The following is a 15,525-nucleotide window of genomic DNA, read 5'->3' as shown; positions in this document are numbered from 1 at the left end:
GTTGTGCTCTTATTATCCCATTGTAAAACCTCTCTAATCTATCCCTGCTCAAGCCTGTCAGATCTGGAAGTCCATCATACTATGGCTGGGTCAGAGCTACATGTGGTCTGAATGGATGCCTGATAGATGGGTGCCAAATGGCAAGCCTGTCTAGGCTAAGTAGCCTTTTGGTGCTTCATTAGTGGTGTCTGTTTTCCTGTCTGAAACTCCCTTCTGCCCCTTTAATGGAGAAAAAAAGTCTATGAAAAAAATACACTGTTACTTTGAGACCTCTGTCTCGCTCTCAAATTTGGTCAAGTTAACCAACAGGTTCAGAAGTTACTAGCTGTGGTCTGTTAATCAACAGAAATATCTTATTTCCCTAAAAAATCTGAACAGGCAGAAAACAATAGAAAAAAGTAAAAATCCCTTTAGTTTACTTATTTTTTTCAGTCACTCTTCTTGTGATTTTTGGGGGTGAGGAGAGCTGGTGGTTGTTGTGTGGGTTTTGCTGTTTGTTTTCTCTGGTGTTTTGGGGTTACTTTGGTTGGGGGGTGTGTGGTTTGTTTGTGTTTTCCAAACTGAAAATGTTTGCTTACACCAGAGTGTAAGGAAGCAGCTCCTGCAAGTGCATGGTGTGTTCCTAGATGTATTTGTCTTTGTAGAAAAGTGAGGTTTTTCAAGAGGGTGGTACAATGAAGCCACTGAGAAGAGAGGGGACAAGGTATTGCTCTGAGGTGAAGGCGTTCAAATTGTGCTCACTGGTACTGTGGGAGGAGAGTGGGAAGATGGGGGCATCAGGGAACTTCCATCTTTAACTTAAAGCTCCTGTTCTTGTTTCAGCAGCCTGGTTAATACCAGAGAAGCAGTGTGGAATACCTGATTCAATCTGGCACATCCCTTTAATTTTGGGGAACTAGACTATGTTTACAGTGTAAGACACAGGAGCATGTCCTGGACGTTCCTGAGTGCATGGGTTGAACAGGAGTGTAATAGATGTTCCTCTGCTCCCTCAACTGATTCACTGGTGAGCAGGACTGTTGAGCACCCTTAATATACTTTGACTGCCATGTAGGCATAACCTGTGCACACTTGAACTTTGGGTATTGGGTATCCACTGGGGGAGGAAGGAGACAATGAGGGAACTCGTGGCATTTGAAGTAACCTTGGAGTGTGTCTCGGGGGCCATGAAAGCAGATCTTGAGAGATGCTTCAGTGCTACATGTGAAGTATAAAACGTGAACACTGGAACAGGCTGAAAGAGCCTCAGCATGTCAGGCTGAAGTGTGAGAAATGAGCAATAGTCATCAAAAAAGCATGTTATAGTGTTGATTACAACACTAGTCAATTACAGCTAGCCTAACTGTGTGGGGTATATGATTTAAAACTAAATAAACAACAAAAAAAACCCAACAAGAAACCCTACCAACAGAGTAAGACCCTCCATCAGATCAGTGCCTGTTATGACTCCAAGCCACTCTTAGGAACAGTTTGTAGATAAGAGCTAGGCATGTATCACAGGCTGCTTAGCTGCAGGCTCCTCTCTTTCAGTTATCAGTCTGTCTCCAGAGATTTATCTGGAAATTACAACTGGCATCATGCTAGGCAGGAGTTGAAGGATAAATAGCTTCTACAGGTAAAAAGTTACTGGTTCAAACTACCCCAGCTGCCACAAAAAGGGGGATGTGGTGGAGATGATCTGTCTGGACTGCATTAAGACACAGTGCATTGATTCACTTAAAATGTGTCCAAGTCATATATATAGTGAGGCAATCTGAAATGGACTTGTAAGATCATATCTAAACTGAAGTATGGTTTCTTAAGATCATATCTAAACTGAAGTATGGCTTCAGTCTTAAGTACAAGTCTAAATCAGAATCTCTTGAAGGTTCAGAAAGTTGAAATACATATTTGGGGGATAAAAACAGGTCTGGAAAAACTGATTCTTTTCTGTTTCAAGGTCCTGCTCTTGCAAACTCTTCCTTGTCTGCAGCAGCTCTGATTTGAAGTGGATCTTTAATCTTCTGGATTTCCTTCTAGTAGGAGGTAGAGTATAAGCTTAATGTGGTACTATGTTTTAATTGTCTGCTCAAGCAGACAATTGATGTAAAACATTGTACAATGAAATTGCACTGCAGCAGAAATACAAGGTGTGTGGTGATGGGGAATCGGGCTCTGAAAGTCTCAATCACTTCAGTGTGAAATTGCTTCAGCAGAGTGAAATAGCTTAGGACAGCATGGGAAGGATCAGAGCCTATGGTGGTGAGCATTTTCTCCCCTTTCCTCTCCCCCTGCCCAAGTAATTCATTGATTATAGCCATGGCGGTTTTTTTATTTCTCATTTCTGCTTGTATTTTTACCTGCAATTACCTTTTAAAAAGATGTTGCCGACAGCTTCATTATTTCAGTCCCCTAAGCACTGCAGAAGAACACAGAAAAAAGTCTTCCAGTGCATGCTGACTATTAATAAACTTTGCCAGGTCTGAAGACTAAGCAGTGCAAATAGCTGTCATTTATATAACCAACATATTCTTTCCTGGTGGAAATGTGGGATATGAATGCATGATCGCCTTTGACTGCTGGCTGTAGCATAGACACACATATAACTTGTGTATCTGAGTAAGATATTAAGCCATCTTTGCAAAAAAGCAAAAAGAATCAAAAATGCCTCTTCTTCTTTAAGTAACTCAGAGAATATTCATGACATCTTCAAAAAATAAAGGCAAAAACCTCTCATGTTTGCAACACTAACATTCATTTTTACTGAGTCAGTGACGAGTTGTACTGCCCTTCCATCTCACCTTTAGGATAGCAGTAAATCTTGCTTGGCTAGTGAGCCAATATTGTCTAAAAATAGCCTGTGTCTGAGTGGGAAATGCGTACAGCTCTGTTTTTGCAGCCTCCCAGTGAGACTTCTGTCACCCTGTATTAGATTCCAAATATTTGGGTAACTTCTGAAATGAAAATGTGAATGCCCTGGTTTATATTTGGGGTGTCTTTTTGTGGGGGCAGAAGTGGCCCAAGAGTTAATAAAGTAGACTTGGCCCAAAGCACAAGTGTTCTGAGCGATAGGCAAAGGAATCCATTTTGTGCTGAGATGATGCCATTAAGACAATTCACAAAGCAGATGTAGTGTGCAGGTATATCTAGGTCCTGCTTGAAATTTAATTGCACATTCCTCCTGCAATGCTATGAATTTCTTGAAAGAGTTGTCCTGCTCTATCTCTTTGTACTATTGATCTGTGTTTCCAGATTGCTAGTAAGGGATTTAACAAAAGAGCTGCTTGAAGATTTCCACCATGGGTCTTGATAGCATAGAAAAGGAGATTTAACCTAGCAATATCAGCTATTATACATCATTGGGTTGGTGTTATCCTTTACTGAAGAGGCAAATGCTAAGCTAGATTTTAGAGAAAGGCAGTGTGACTAGCAATTTTATCATGTGTAGCAGGTTACAGTAATCTTACCCACACTGTAGAAAAGTATTGTCAGTAATGCAGTGCTTGAACTTTTGAGTAACTTTTAAAATATGCTATGTCAATAGATATTTTTGGCTTTTTTTTGTAGCAAATGTACACATACTTTGGCCACTTCTGTATAACAGGTGTTTATACCATGTTCCTTTACTAAATTGCAATAGTACTTGTTTATCAGCTTTGCGAAAAGAAAAGGTGGAATAACCTGGGTATAGTGCTGCACAAATACAGCCAGATTATTCCTGTTATCTCTGCATCAAACATCAGCAAGCTGATGAATTTGCATGGGAGTGTGCTGTGCCATGTGAGTCTATGGGGTCTCTTGTTCTGGTTCAGGGCTCTATGGCTTGGTGCTGCATTGCCCAGTAGGTATGACTCCAGTAAGACCTGGAGTAATAACTTAACCTGTTTCAGCTGAAGAGGATGTTGTGACCCTGTACTGGTTTATGGAAACATGCAGAATATGTTGTTCTTCAATTTGGCATGAAAACAAATACTGAAATCCAAAAAAAAAAGTGAATGAAGTGTCATGCAGTAGCTAGCTCTAAGTGTTAAGCTAGTTCACAAGTGGAATGTGTGAGACGTAGAGGCAGAAGTCCTGGGCTTTTTTGAACCTATCAGAAGTAGGTTACTTGTTTTCTAAGCCACACTGTCTCTGAGTGCAGAAGGCATATTACTAATGTGTACTGCTATATCATATGCTGCTATAGTGATATACATTACTAATTAGCATTACTAATTAGAAACACAGAAAAGTCTATTACTTCTAAGCTAGGTGCTAAGCCATTGGGTGATGGTGCTTCCTAAGTTGCATTAAACTGTTGCAATGTTTCATAACAGTGCAAGTGTCTGTTCAATACTCTTTGCTGCTTGAAGAGTGGAAGTAGGTCAGTAATATTTCTTCTTACAATATGTTGTTAAGCAAGCACCTTCCTCTGACATTCGGAGAGACTTGATATTGTAAATCTGAAAGGACATTGCCAATTATCAAAAAGTCTATCTCTGATTTATCTTACATAATATAAATTCTAATCCTTTCCGAAGTATGGTATAGTTCAGCTTTTCATGCTCTAAGATGCAGATGACCCATTGATGAAAGTAGTGGCATATAAACTGGATGTCCTCAGTATAAATGTTACAAAACCAGGCCCTTTTTCCCACCACCCCCAATAGCTTTAGAAACTACAAAAATAAGACCTATTTTCCCCATATGTTGTGTTGTGGGTTTTTCACATTTTGTTTTGTAACTCTCCTATAATGTTGAAAATCCTGAAATAAAAATGGTTCTCTTAGGTTCTGTTTATGACTGTCATTGATGTACAGATGATCCAGACCTGCAAAACATTTAAATCAGGTTTAAATCAATCTCTATTCCGGAAAGCACTTAACCATAAGCTGAATTGTAATAGCAAACATAAATTCCATTTAAGTCAAACCAACCTTACACATTCTCCACAACTGAAGACATGCTTTTAATGATTGCAACTATTTTGCAAAGTTCATTCTGTGTGGAGAATTTGAGACTCTCTCTTCTGGTTCTCTTTGTGAACATAAGCACATTGAATTCCCTGGGTTTTTAGAATAAGCACAAATATATACATTTGGATGGGACTGGGTTTATTGGGTATTAAGGATGAAGCAAGTTTTTTCTATCATCTTTTGTAACTAGAGAGATGATGGAGATGCTTTTTCCAGAGCCATGCCCCTTATGACCCAGTGGGTGCAGGGTTCATGATTGCCACCCAAATCTGCATGTGTCAATAAGAAGTGGGTAGCTGCTGAACCAGACGACTACTACAATACCTCAGAATTCATTGGACTCTGCCGTTAGAAAGAGGAAAAAACTTATCTCAGCATTTCCACAGTCTCTTGCCTGTCTCAATTTTGTGAAACTTGGAGCCGATTAGATGATTAGCTGATAGAGGGGGAAATATGAATAGAAAATTTTCTTCTCCATCCCTGCCTCCCCCTCCTTTTCTGAAACAGTAAAATATATGCTGACTGGACTTTTGATCTTGAAAGCAAAACATTCATTCTGAGCCTTACTCTGAGAGGCTAGTGGCTCTTTAGATTAACAAGTAAAGCATGTAGCATTTAAGAATTCCAGTCCTAGTATGCTAGGGTACAAATCATCTACTCTACTTTAGCACCCCACATTAGAGATGGTTTGATTCTGAGCTAGTCTTCCTAAGTCTCTTCTAGGGAGGTGGACCTTATGGAAGCCAGTGCAGCTCATCCTGGACCAAGCTCTGAGAAAGGCCAGATAACTCACTCTGGAGGCACCTGTTTATGTCTTTTGATTATGAAAAGAGCCTTGGGAGACTACACTGCCTTTGGAAGTCCAGCTTGAGGTACCAAGACTTAGGTGAGATCCTGCCTTAAGGTAATCAGAGGAGGGACTGTTTCACTTTTGTATCTCAGAGTAAATGACAGGTTGTGAAACTACAAAGGGGTTTGCATTCTATCTGTATTTTAACTTCCAGAGTTTTTCTGTAAGCCCTCCCCAGCAGGTGATACTGGTATTCATTGCTACTTGGAGTTGGGGAAGGAAGTGCAGGCAGAACAACTCTACAGGGCAGTGACTTGGTTACTTTTCCTTATTGCTTTACATTCTAGATAGGGACCCATCAGTATTCTTGTTTCCTTATATTGATTTCATTTGGCCTTGGAGAATAATTGCATGCACAGTAAACTTTGTCTACAGTCATGAAACAATCAATTTGGATCCTGTGGACCAGACCAAGCATATAATGTTCCTACAAAGCCAATATAAGCAGGAGGGTCACTCAGATGAAGGGCAGTCCTGTTGGAGGTATTTGCTGAGTGCAGCTGTAGACCTTGCTCTCATTGCTTGTACATCTACAGGATGTAACTGAGAAACGATGTAGCTGGGGCCTTCCTATGACTTCATAACTTCCAGCCTGCTCTCCTGGGCCAAGGGAGCTCTTGCTAACCTGATCATGAGCTTTGGGCTGCTCTACTTTACGGCAGTCAGGAAAACTTACCCACAGTGAGCTTAAAAGCACAAATGTAGGAAAAATAGTATCTTTGGATTTCTTCTCATATTGCTCAGCATGCACCTGGGCAGGTCTCAGTGTCTTAATTGTGAGCTGATTTGTTTGCACTGTGCCTCTTCCATGTTTTTCTTCCAGAAAACAGATGATTTGAACCACCAGGGATCTTAGCCTAGCAGCTTTCATTGAGGGCAAAATCCATGTCCCTTGATTTGCCTGAAAAGGCAAAATTTCTTTTATTGAGGGTGGGGGGAGAGGAAAACCTTGTCAGTTTTTCAGATAAAATGAAGCCTCCAAAGTATTAGGGAATGAGGGCATTTATCTTTTAAAAAAAAAAAAAAAAAATTTTTTATTTTGCTTTTTTACCTTAGGGCACTTCTATAGTATAGAATATTAGCTTTGTATTTTAGCCACTAGGTGGAGAAAGCAAGCCTTCTGTAATTTAATAGTATTTGTAGTGTAATGCCATTCTGACCTAAATTCCGTAGATATTTTGGAGCAGAAGAGTTCCTTCTTTCCTGCAGTACTTCAGAAGGTAGAATAGCAATGAAAAGTGGAGAGTGGCTAGCTGAAACCTTGCTGGAATTAATTTTAAGAAAATATGGTAGAAGATCAGTCTTAAATATAAAAGCAAGTATACCACAGCTAGCCTCAGTCTTCTGAACTGGGATTCTGATCATCATTGCTTCTGATGCCTGTGTTACTAGAGTAATGAGTTGGGCTGCCACTGCAAAAAGATTATACATAGAGGATGGGCATCTTCTCTTAGAGACAGATCACTCACTTTATTAGGATAGTAAGAAAAAGAGTGGATGTCTACAGATAGCTTGTGATGGCACTCTCCTGTTTGAGGGTGACATAGGGGTCACTGTTTCAACACATGTCTGAGCACATATGTGAAGTTTACCAGTCTCTGCTGGGAAGGTTGGAAGAGATTCATTTCAGCACAGTTCAGCCAGCAGAGGCCTCTGAGTGAGGTTCTACCCCAAGCTGGTATGGGTGGAAGTTGACCCTAATTCTCTTGTCTTTCAGTGTCTTGACTATGAATGCACATATTAGGAGGGAGATAATGGCACTGCATCCTATTGCAAATGATGTCTGAAGAAATCAGAATGGTTTTGTTTCATATTTGTCAAAAGGGATCACTGCAGCATTTTTTCCTCTGTATGTATATATGTGTATGTACTGAATTTTATCCAAATAAGCTAATAATTCCCCCAACCTGCTGTCCCAATCTACTAAAACTGTTTTGTCTGTCTTTATTATGGAGACTTCCCTTGGTCTAATTATGAAAGGATTTCAGGTGTCTGTGGGACAGTGTGTATCCCTTTTACTCAGCATAAATATCCTTTAAAGAAAGTACAGTTGTTTCTACCACTGAACTTTCTGAAATCCCCCTCTGTGCAGCAGTGTGTTTCTGTGCTTGAGGATTGGTGGAATTCTTTTCCAATCAATCAAAGACACTATGAAAACATGACAAATCGGTGCCTTCCCTGTCCATCATAATCATATCCTGGTCATGCTGCTCAATTTGGGGAATGAGTTGACTGCCTACAGCATCATCTACTCCAGAAGAAGGAAAGTTTTTGGTATTTTATATGCTTACAACCCATTCTTTTGATGCCTTTGTCATAGCAAGCTAGTATTGTGGTTTGTGTTGGCTTCTGCAGGTAATAACTGTGGCCAACTGGCTTCCTAAACTGTGGTCATGGCTGCAGCACCTTGCACCTTGAATCACGAAGATATACTTAAGCTTGATCCTGGTCTAGACTCAACATTAGCTAGAATCAGTTTCTATTGAGCAGCCCTGTCCCATGTAGTAAAATGCTGCTAAGTGGTCCTAAACAGAATGCATGCATGATGCATCTTGACCAGAGAAGTAGCAGTCAGAACTATTTTTCCAAGTCATTTATAGTCTTTCCATCTATTTTGATCTTGCAATCCAGTTGAAATGAGATAATTGTCTTGTCTAAGATGCAGCTTAGGTAACTCATTTCACAGCATGCAGCATATGATGAATTCCTGCAGGTGAAAGATGACATTAAGATAATGAAATATATAGAGAGAATAAAATAAATTAACTAGTGCTGTGTTAATAAACAGCTTTCAAGCTAAGAAAAGGTCCTCTTTAGATGCTGTCAGCTTCATTGACCACTGCAGTTATTTGCTGGTTTCCATCCCAATTAAGTCCTTCCACCACAGAGTTGGATAAAAACATTTGAAATCATAAGGATCTTATTCTAAGATGTTCATTCATGTAGCTCAGCAAATGATGTCTGCAAACTGTTTAGCTTCAGTTTTCATGGTCACTATTAAATGACTTTTCTATTAGTTTGGTATTTGAGAATTTCATGTTACTTTTTTTAATTGGCCTCTGTACAGTTAAAGGGATGAGTTTGGTTTTTATGTGTATGATCAAGGTTAAAGCTGAGTTCCACTTTTCTTTTTTTAGATATCCTGCCTATGTCTGATCTTTGGTGGTCTTTCTGGCTTTTACATATTTTCTTATGAAGCAGGGGGAGAAAAAACCACAGACCACTGGTATTTCAATCAGTTCAAACTCTTTAAATCAAGTTAAGTTAGCTTTTTCTTAAATTACTTTCACTTTCAACCATAGGAAATACTGCACTGCTAGTTGTTAAACCTCGTTGCTAGATTACAATTGCGATAAGTAATTTTCTTGACTTCATGATTCAGAAAATACATGGATTCCGTAAACTAGGTTTTCTATCAACTGAACACTTTGTATACATGCTGCCAGACCAGCTGCTAACTAGATCCCCAAGGCGGTTTGATGGGTTGGTGGCTTGCTCTGAGCCTCACTGATAGAGGAACTGTGGTACTTCTGAAACACTGCCTGGAAAGAAAAGGGATGTTGAAATGTAACATAAAGAGCAAAGCCAGTGTGTGTCTGACCAAGGTTACTGCTTTGTCCTCATGGGTTATCTCAACTCTAAAGGGAATTACAGAATGCATGTGATCCTTTCTGAGAGAAGAATCTTGACTTTTCCATATCTTTCAGAATACCTGAAAAGCAAGCTGAACACACATGCTGCTGTGAATGGGATCTGATACAGTCCCTGTTGAAGGCAATGTGAAGAGTCCTACAAACTTTAAAACAAGACACATGGTGATCTAAATGCCTGTCAGATTTATGTGGATTCATGTTAAGTTTCCCACAGTAGCTACTATGTTATATAGGCAAACACATATGTTGGAAAGGGATGTGGTGAAATCGGCAGTCTTGAGATAGTGATTAGACACGTAGGATAAATGATCTAGGAAGATTAAGGCCATTTGACCAAAAGAGTGGGAGGATAAAAATGTAGCAGCCTTCAGATATCTAAAAAGGTGCTGAAGGAAGGAGTCTGCTTTGCTTTCCCTATTTGTGACAGACGAGACAAGAAGCGGTGGGCTTAGATTTCTGTGAGAGTGATTTCTTTTCCAAGAAAAGAAAATGATCTTTGAATGGATAAGGGTAGGGCAGGGTTGTATTTATCTAGGCTGGAGGAAAACCTGTTGCAAAAAGTGTGGTGGGAGATAAGAGAAACTTGGCTAGCATTTTAAGTAGGTGATCAGAATAGGGACTACCACATCTTAGGCTCTGCAGAGAGGAACTAATTATTGGTCATCCTTTTCAAAATGAGGTTCAAACGGATGTACTTTGAATATTAATAGGCACGTGCCCAATTTTAAATGTCTGCATTTTCAGTTCAGTCTTTTGGTACTTGTTTTTCTTTTCTCCTTTTAAATGGATGAAATCCAGGCTGTTGGCTAATAGTGGTAAAGGTTTCTACCTCAGTTGTGTTTGCAGTGGAGAGCATTCCAGCTAAATCCGTATCATTGTGTGGGAAATAGCAGCCAATGCGCTTGTCTAGATTACAAGCGTAGCTTTGTATTCCCACAAGATTGCAGGCTACCCTGGACAATCGGGCAGTGTTTCAGACTGGCTGGCAGTAGGCAGTCAGAATTCAGATTTTTGAAGCCTGCTTTCTTTCTTTACCCAGACTGGTTACTTTTTCAAGCCCTTTTGGGGGCTCTTTCCCAACAGGGCAATGTTATGCAAGGTTGCACAGAAATAAACTTCAGCACTGGCAATGCTGTCATCACCTGGATTCAGCAGAATCTCAGGGGAATGGCCTGGTAATGGAAGTCTGTGCACCAAAATCTGTTTCAATTAAAAAACCAGAGGCATACTCCTCATTTATTCAGACAAGGCATAGCATCCAAGATTATCAAGAGAGCCTTACACAGGCCAGATAGATTAAATTACCCTGCAAGCATTTCCTATTCTGCATGCATCGTCAGGGTGAACTAGGGTAGAGGGCTGTATATTTTGTACTACTACAGTAACTGGGGCAGTGCCAGTGCAGAGCTGGCCAGACTTTATGTTCCTGACAGGTGGGTGTAAAATGCTAGCTGTGGTGAATTTGTTTCAGATTTTACCTCTGTCTTCACTGGGAGTAAGCCTTACCTTTAAGGAGAGATTAATTTCTTAGATGAAATATCCTCCTCACAACAAACAGCTGCCACAGGGCTTGCTGGGCAGCAGTTGACAGTAGTTTATTGTTCTGTTCACAAGACCCTTTATTCTGAGGGCTTTTTTTTTTTTGAAGTACTTATCTACTTTGGGCCCCAGGAAGTATTTTACTGCAATCTCAAAGCTCGCATTAGTGATGGAATTGTTTAATTTAAGGAGGGGATGTAAATTAATTACAAACCCTATGCCAGAAGATCTACATTCCACCTTCCCCTTCTGGTGCCTCTCCCTTCAATAATTAGCCAAACTTAGAGGGCCATGGGAAGACGATATTTCTCATTCCTTCAATTGTCTAGTCAAGAGACTGCTGTTCCTGACTGGGTGACAGAGATTAAGTCGGTTGCAGACCATGCAGATTTGGTTTAGCCCCAGGTGAAAAGAGGATCTGGAGTTGAGCTTTACAAAAGATAGATATTGGAGATTATTTTCTAGGAGATCATGTTTGTGGTATACAGTTCATAGCTAGTTACCAAAGAATGACTTGGTGTCCATGAAGTTCAAGACAAGCTGAAGAAGCGCATCACAAATGCCATTTTAACTTCTCCCTCTGCCTACCTTTTCATTTCACTATTCAATGGGAGATTTCCTAGAATTAGGGCAAGTAGCGAGTTGACCAGTCACACATCAGTGGTGCCAGACTGGTTTATGTATGTGCCTTATGACACATGGATATCTCATTAGGGTTACTTCTAAAAAACCTGCTAATGTACAGGAATTGGGCAATCTGTCTTTAAAAAAAAAAGTAGAAGTCATTAAAAAATGAGGCATTGCTTCGTTAAACAATGTATTTTATTAAACTAGGTTTTGACCTTTGCTGGTGGTTGCTCTGGAGTGTCAAAGTGCTTGCTAGTAGTGCACTGAACTCCCACCACCTGCCAAAAGTGTAATGCTGTACCTTATATGCTGTTACCAAGATAAGCAAAACAGAAATGCAAACCAGAAACATGAATTTTATAAACATCATAGTTATATCAAGTTTCATGCTTTCTAGTAAACATATAAGTTGAAGCATAGAAGTGTTTGTGTGCCTTAATTCCTGTGGAGTCCTAGCACAGATATCTAAAAGGCACCAAAGAGAGTCAGTGTAAGGCTGTTCAGCTTTGAGCATATTTATATAAGAGCACTGTACCAAAACTTTCTTTGTCAATGTACAAATAATTTTTGGTCTAAGTTTAGGAGTATAGGGCTAGAAGGGACTTCAAAAAGTGTATGAGAAATTCATCTTCCCTGACGCAGGATGAGTATGCTTAGCAGTCCTTCATGAAGCTCTCTAAAAAAAATAAATTGTAGTGGAAGAGTTTTCTTAATCATTCCTTTTCCCTAAATAATATGTTGCAATTCTTGATTACACTCGGAAGCTCATAATTTTTCTTTGGCTACCTGCAGTAGTGTTTGATTTTTCTCCCTTCTGTATACTGGAAGACTGTTGTAATGTGTATTTTCTACTATACATCCTCTTCTTTCCAGAGAAGACTTATTCACCAAATCAATCTGCTTTTCTTCATTAGTTAGCTTTGTAGTACTCATATCATTCTTGTTGATATTTTCTACCCTTCTCCAATTTGTTATGCCCAAAACTGAACAGAGTGCACCAGACAAATTTCACCAGCATTACACAGTGCACCAGAAGTGATGCCATGCTCTGGCTTCAAAATATATTTATTACCTACTATAATTCCCCAGCTTCTCTTTTGCTCTAGACCAGTTTATGCATCTTAGCCCACCTCTTAAACTTCATCTGTCCTTCCAACATGTAGTGCTTTACATTTGTTTTTTATTTACTTGTGTTATTTCAACCGTATTCAGTTTTCAACACTGTGGTGAATCCTCCCCTTTGCAGCCCTCCCAGTTATTATTATTCCTGAATAGATAAGCATATTCTGTCATACCTCATCCAGGTCATCAAGAAAATATTAAGTGGAATCAGGCCTAGAACAGATCCCTTTAATAACCAATCTGGAAGCCAAAGCAATCACTTTTTCACCCACTGTATGATAATTTAATCTATACTTTATTTCATAGATTGCTGATGGAAATGCTGTATCAAATCAAGATAAATTGCATCTAATGTTTTTTTAACTTTCACTCCCCACCCCTGCTGTGAGGCAGTTACTGCAGCATAGGAGAAAATTTTGGTGATAGGATGTATTTTAACTGGACAAGTCTAGGTCCTTTAAATAGTTATACATTATTTAAAAGTATTTTTTTCTATAATGAAGATAATTCCACAATCTCAAGAACACAAGTCATTGCTACTTTTTTCATGATGACTTGTTGTGATTCAGAAGACTGTCTTCAGTGAGGTTTTTTAACTACATTTCTTTCATAAGCATGTTTCACTGGACTTCTAACTTCAGGAGCTTGTAACCAGTGGTTGAGATAACCCATGAGGTTTCTGCCCTAGTCCATGATATTTTGTTTTCTGGGACCCAGATTTAGCAAAGTCTTAATGCAAATGCCTTATTTTGAGGGCTGGAGAGTGATAAGTTAGAGAGCTGCAGGCTGCTAATAGGCTGTGTTGGTCTATAAGTCCTATAATGGTAGCTACTTGGCTGCACCATTGGGTCTGTTGCAGATTTGAGTTCCAGGAACACTTCAAAGTGCTTTTCCAGAATGAATTTATATTTAGTCAATGTTGTCTTAAGCAGTTGGTACTGAAAACCCAAAATAACACTAGAGGAGGTGTTATAGTACAAAAGATTCATGCTGGTTTTTATGAACTAGCATAATCCACAAGCTGTTGTTTACAGTGTGACTCCATAAAGTAGAAAAAGTGACACATTGCTTTGGGTAATGGAGCAGACCGTTGGTGATGAAACTGTTTCAGCCATTGCCAGTACCCTCTGCCCCTCCTAAGTACTGGACATGTCTACCCTACCTTTTTGCTGCAGCTATTTGTACCACTAGTTTTAGTATTTCATTAGTGCTTAAGAACATGCTCCATCAAATGCAGCACAACATGGAGCTCAAATTTCTTAGAATACATCAATGTAGCTAGTTCTGCCCTCATCTGGGAACCAAAGGGGGCTACTTGAGTTTATTGTAATCTTGCATGCATTCCTTCTATAGTTGTGTTCCTCTGAAATGAAAATCCATGAATGCAGAGGAGAATGCTATTGACCTTCACCGAGAGGTCAGGTGGGATGTTGTAAGTTGGTGCTGCATTTTGATTTCTACCCTGCTATCCATGCATGCTGAATGCTTTTGCATTTCCTTTACCATCTTTAGTAGCACAGTTTCTTTTTGCTGCAAATAATAAAGTCACAAGCCAGTAATGGAATTTTTCAAACTCATTGCACAATCTTTGATAATAATTAGGAGGAATCAAAGATGACTCCTCTCATTTTTAGTTGTTGTACTGTACACACTTGTGTGTGTGTCAAATACAATAGGATCTGTTGTCACGATACAATGGTGGATATATTTCCTTTTTCCAACAAAGTTCATATGCATGTTTTGATCGTTTTTTTTTTCTCGCGCGTTATTTTCCTCACCATCAAATGTTGTGTTTTAATAACTGGGGGAGGGAGCAGGGAGAAAAATATTCGTTGTCTGTTCCTAGCTCAGTTCTCTTAGCACTAAGAACACTGCTAGGATGGAAAATGAAATCAACTCTAGCAAGCTGTTTAATGAAAGGCTATTTTATTTACATGGCAAAGAAATATGTACTGAGTAGATAGTATGCACAAGTTCTGTCTATCATCACTTCCAGAATACATAAATAACTTCTAAATATAAATATCTCTCTTTGAAACCAATTGAGTTTGGGAACATCAAGGTGTATGTACGCTGTGTATGTACGCTGTTCAACAAAAGGGCACCAGATGATGCTCGAGCACTGGATCCTGGATTGTCATTATTAGCACCCTCCCCACCCCAACTCTGTTCTGGGCCACACAACTTGGCTCTCTAAGCCACTTGCATGGGTACAACTCTGAGAGAGCACACTCGAGGGACTACCCCTATAAAGCTCGGTGGATAAGGCTGTTATAGGTCTGGCTGTGTTTTCCCATATGATCTGTCAACATGATCCCAGCAGACTTTACCCCTTCAAGCATCCTCATAATGTGCTCATGCAACACACAACTTCAGCTTCATGCTACAAACTCTGATAGCTTACAGCACAGTCAGTAATCATATTGGTCAGACTGAAGAGTCTGAAATGAAACCACTAACTGGTAATTATGTCTTAGGGCCATGGAGGCACTAGGGGGGACTTGGGAAGAAATGCTATGTAGTTTGCACATAAGCAGTTTGCCACAGGGGAACTACATATAAGCAGGGTGGTTGTGTTCCACTTATCAGGTGTAAGGAATGGTCCCTGGCTATTTTTTTATTTCTAATTTTATTTTTGTAGTGTATTTATTTTTTATTTAACAACCTAGGGACATTCATAGATTTTTTTTTTTCTGTTAATTATGACTTTATCACACACTAGCAGATCTGAGTTGAGAAGCAACCTTTTATCTACTGGCATGCTACTGAAAATATACATCTTTCTGGTAAGGGGAAGGAG

The 15,525-nt window shown here is 39.6% G+C and overlaps 1 long non-coding RNA gene across 1 annotated transcript in view; it reads left to right on the top strand.

Annotated features, from left to right (window-relative positions):
• Positions 1–932: 932 nt before the first annotated feature.
• LOC148057599 (uncharacterized) overlaps positions 933–15,525 on the top strand; it is a 30,558-nt gene continuing 15,965 nt past the window's right edge. Inside the window, exons 1-2 of the long non-coding RNA XR_015707634.1 lie at positions 933–1,006; positions 1,940–2,025. This is a non-coding gene — a long non-coding RNA (uncharacterized LOC148057599). The remainder of the gene's footprint in view (positions 1,007–1,939; positions 2,026–15,525) is intronic.

This window comes from Nipponia nippon, unplaced genomic scaffold, assembly GCF_047370975.1.
Source record: "Nipponia nippon isolate SJK-2023a ecotype South Korea unplaced genomic scaffold, ASM4737097v1 scaffold_1, whole genome shotgun sequence".
NCBI classification, from domain to species: domain Eukaryota; kingdom Metazoa; phylum Chordata; class Aves; order Pelecaniformes; family Threskiornithidae; genus Nipponia; species Nipponia nippon.
Note: the sequence above shows the minus strand (reverse complement) of the source record. Positions and strands in the feature narration are given on the sequence as shown.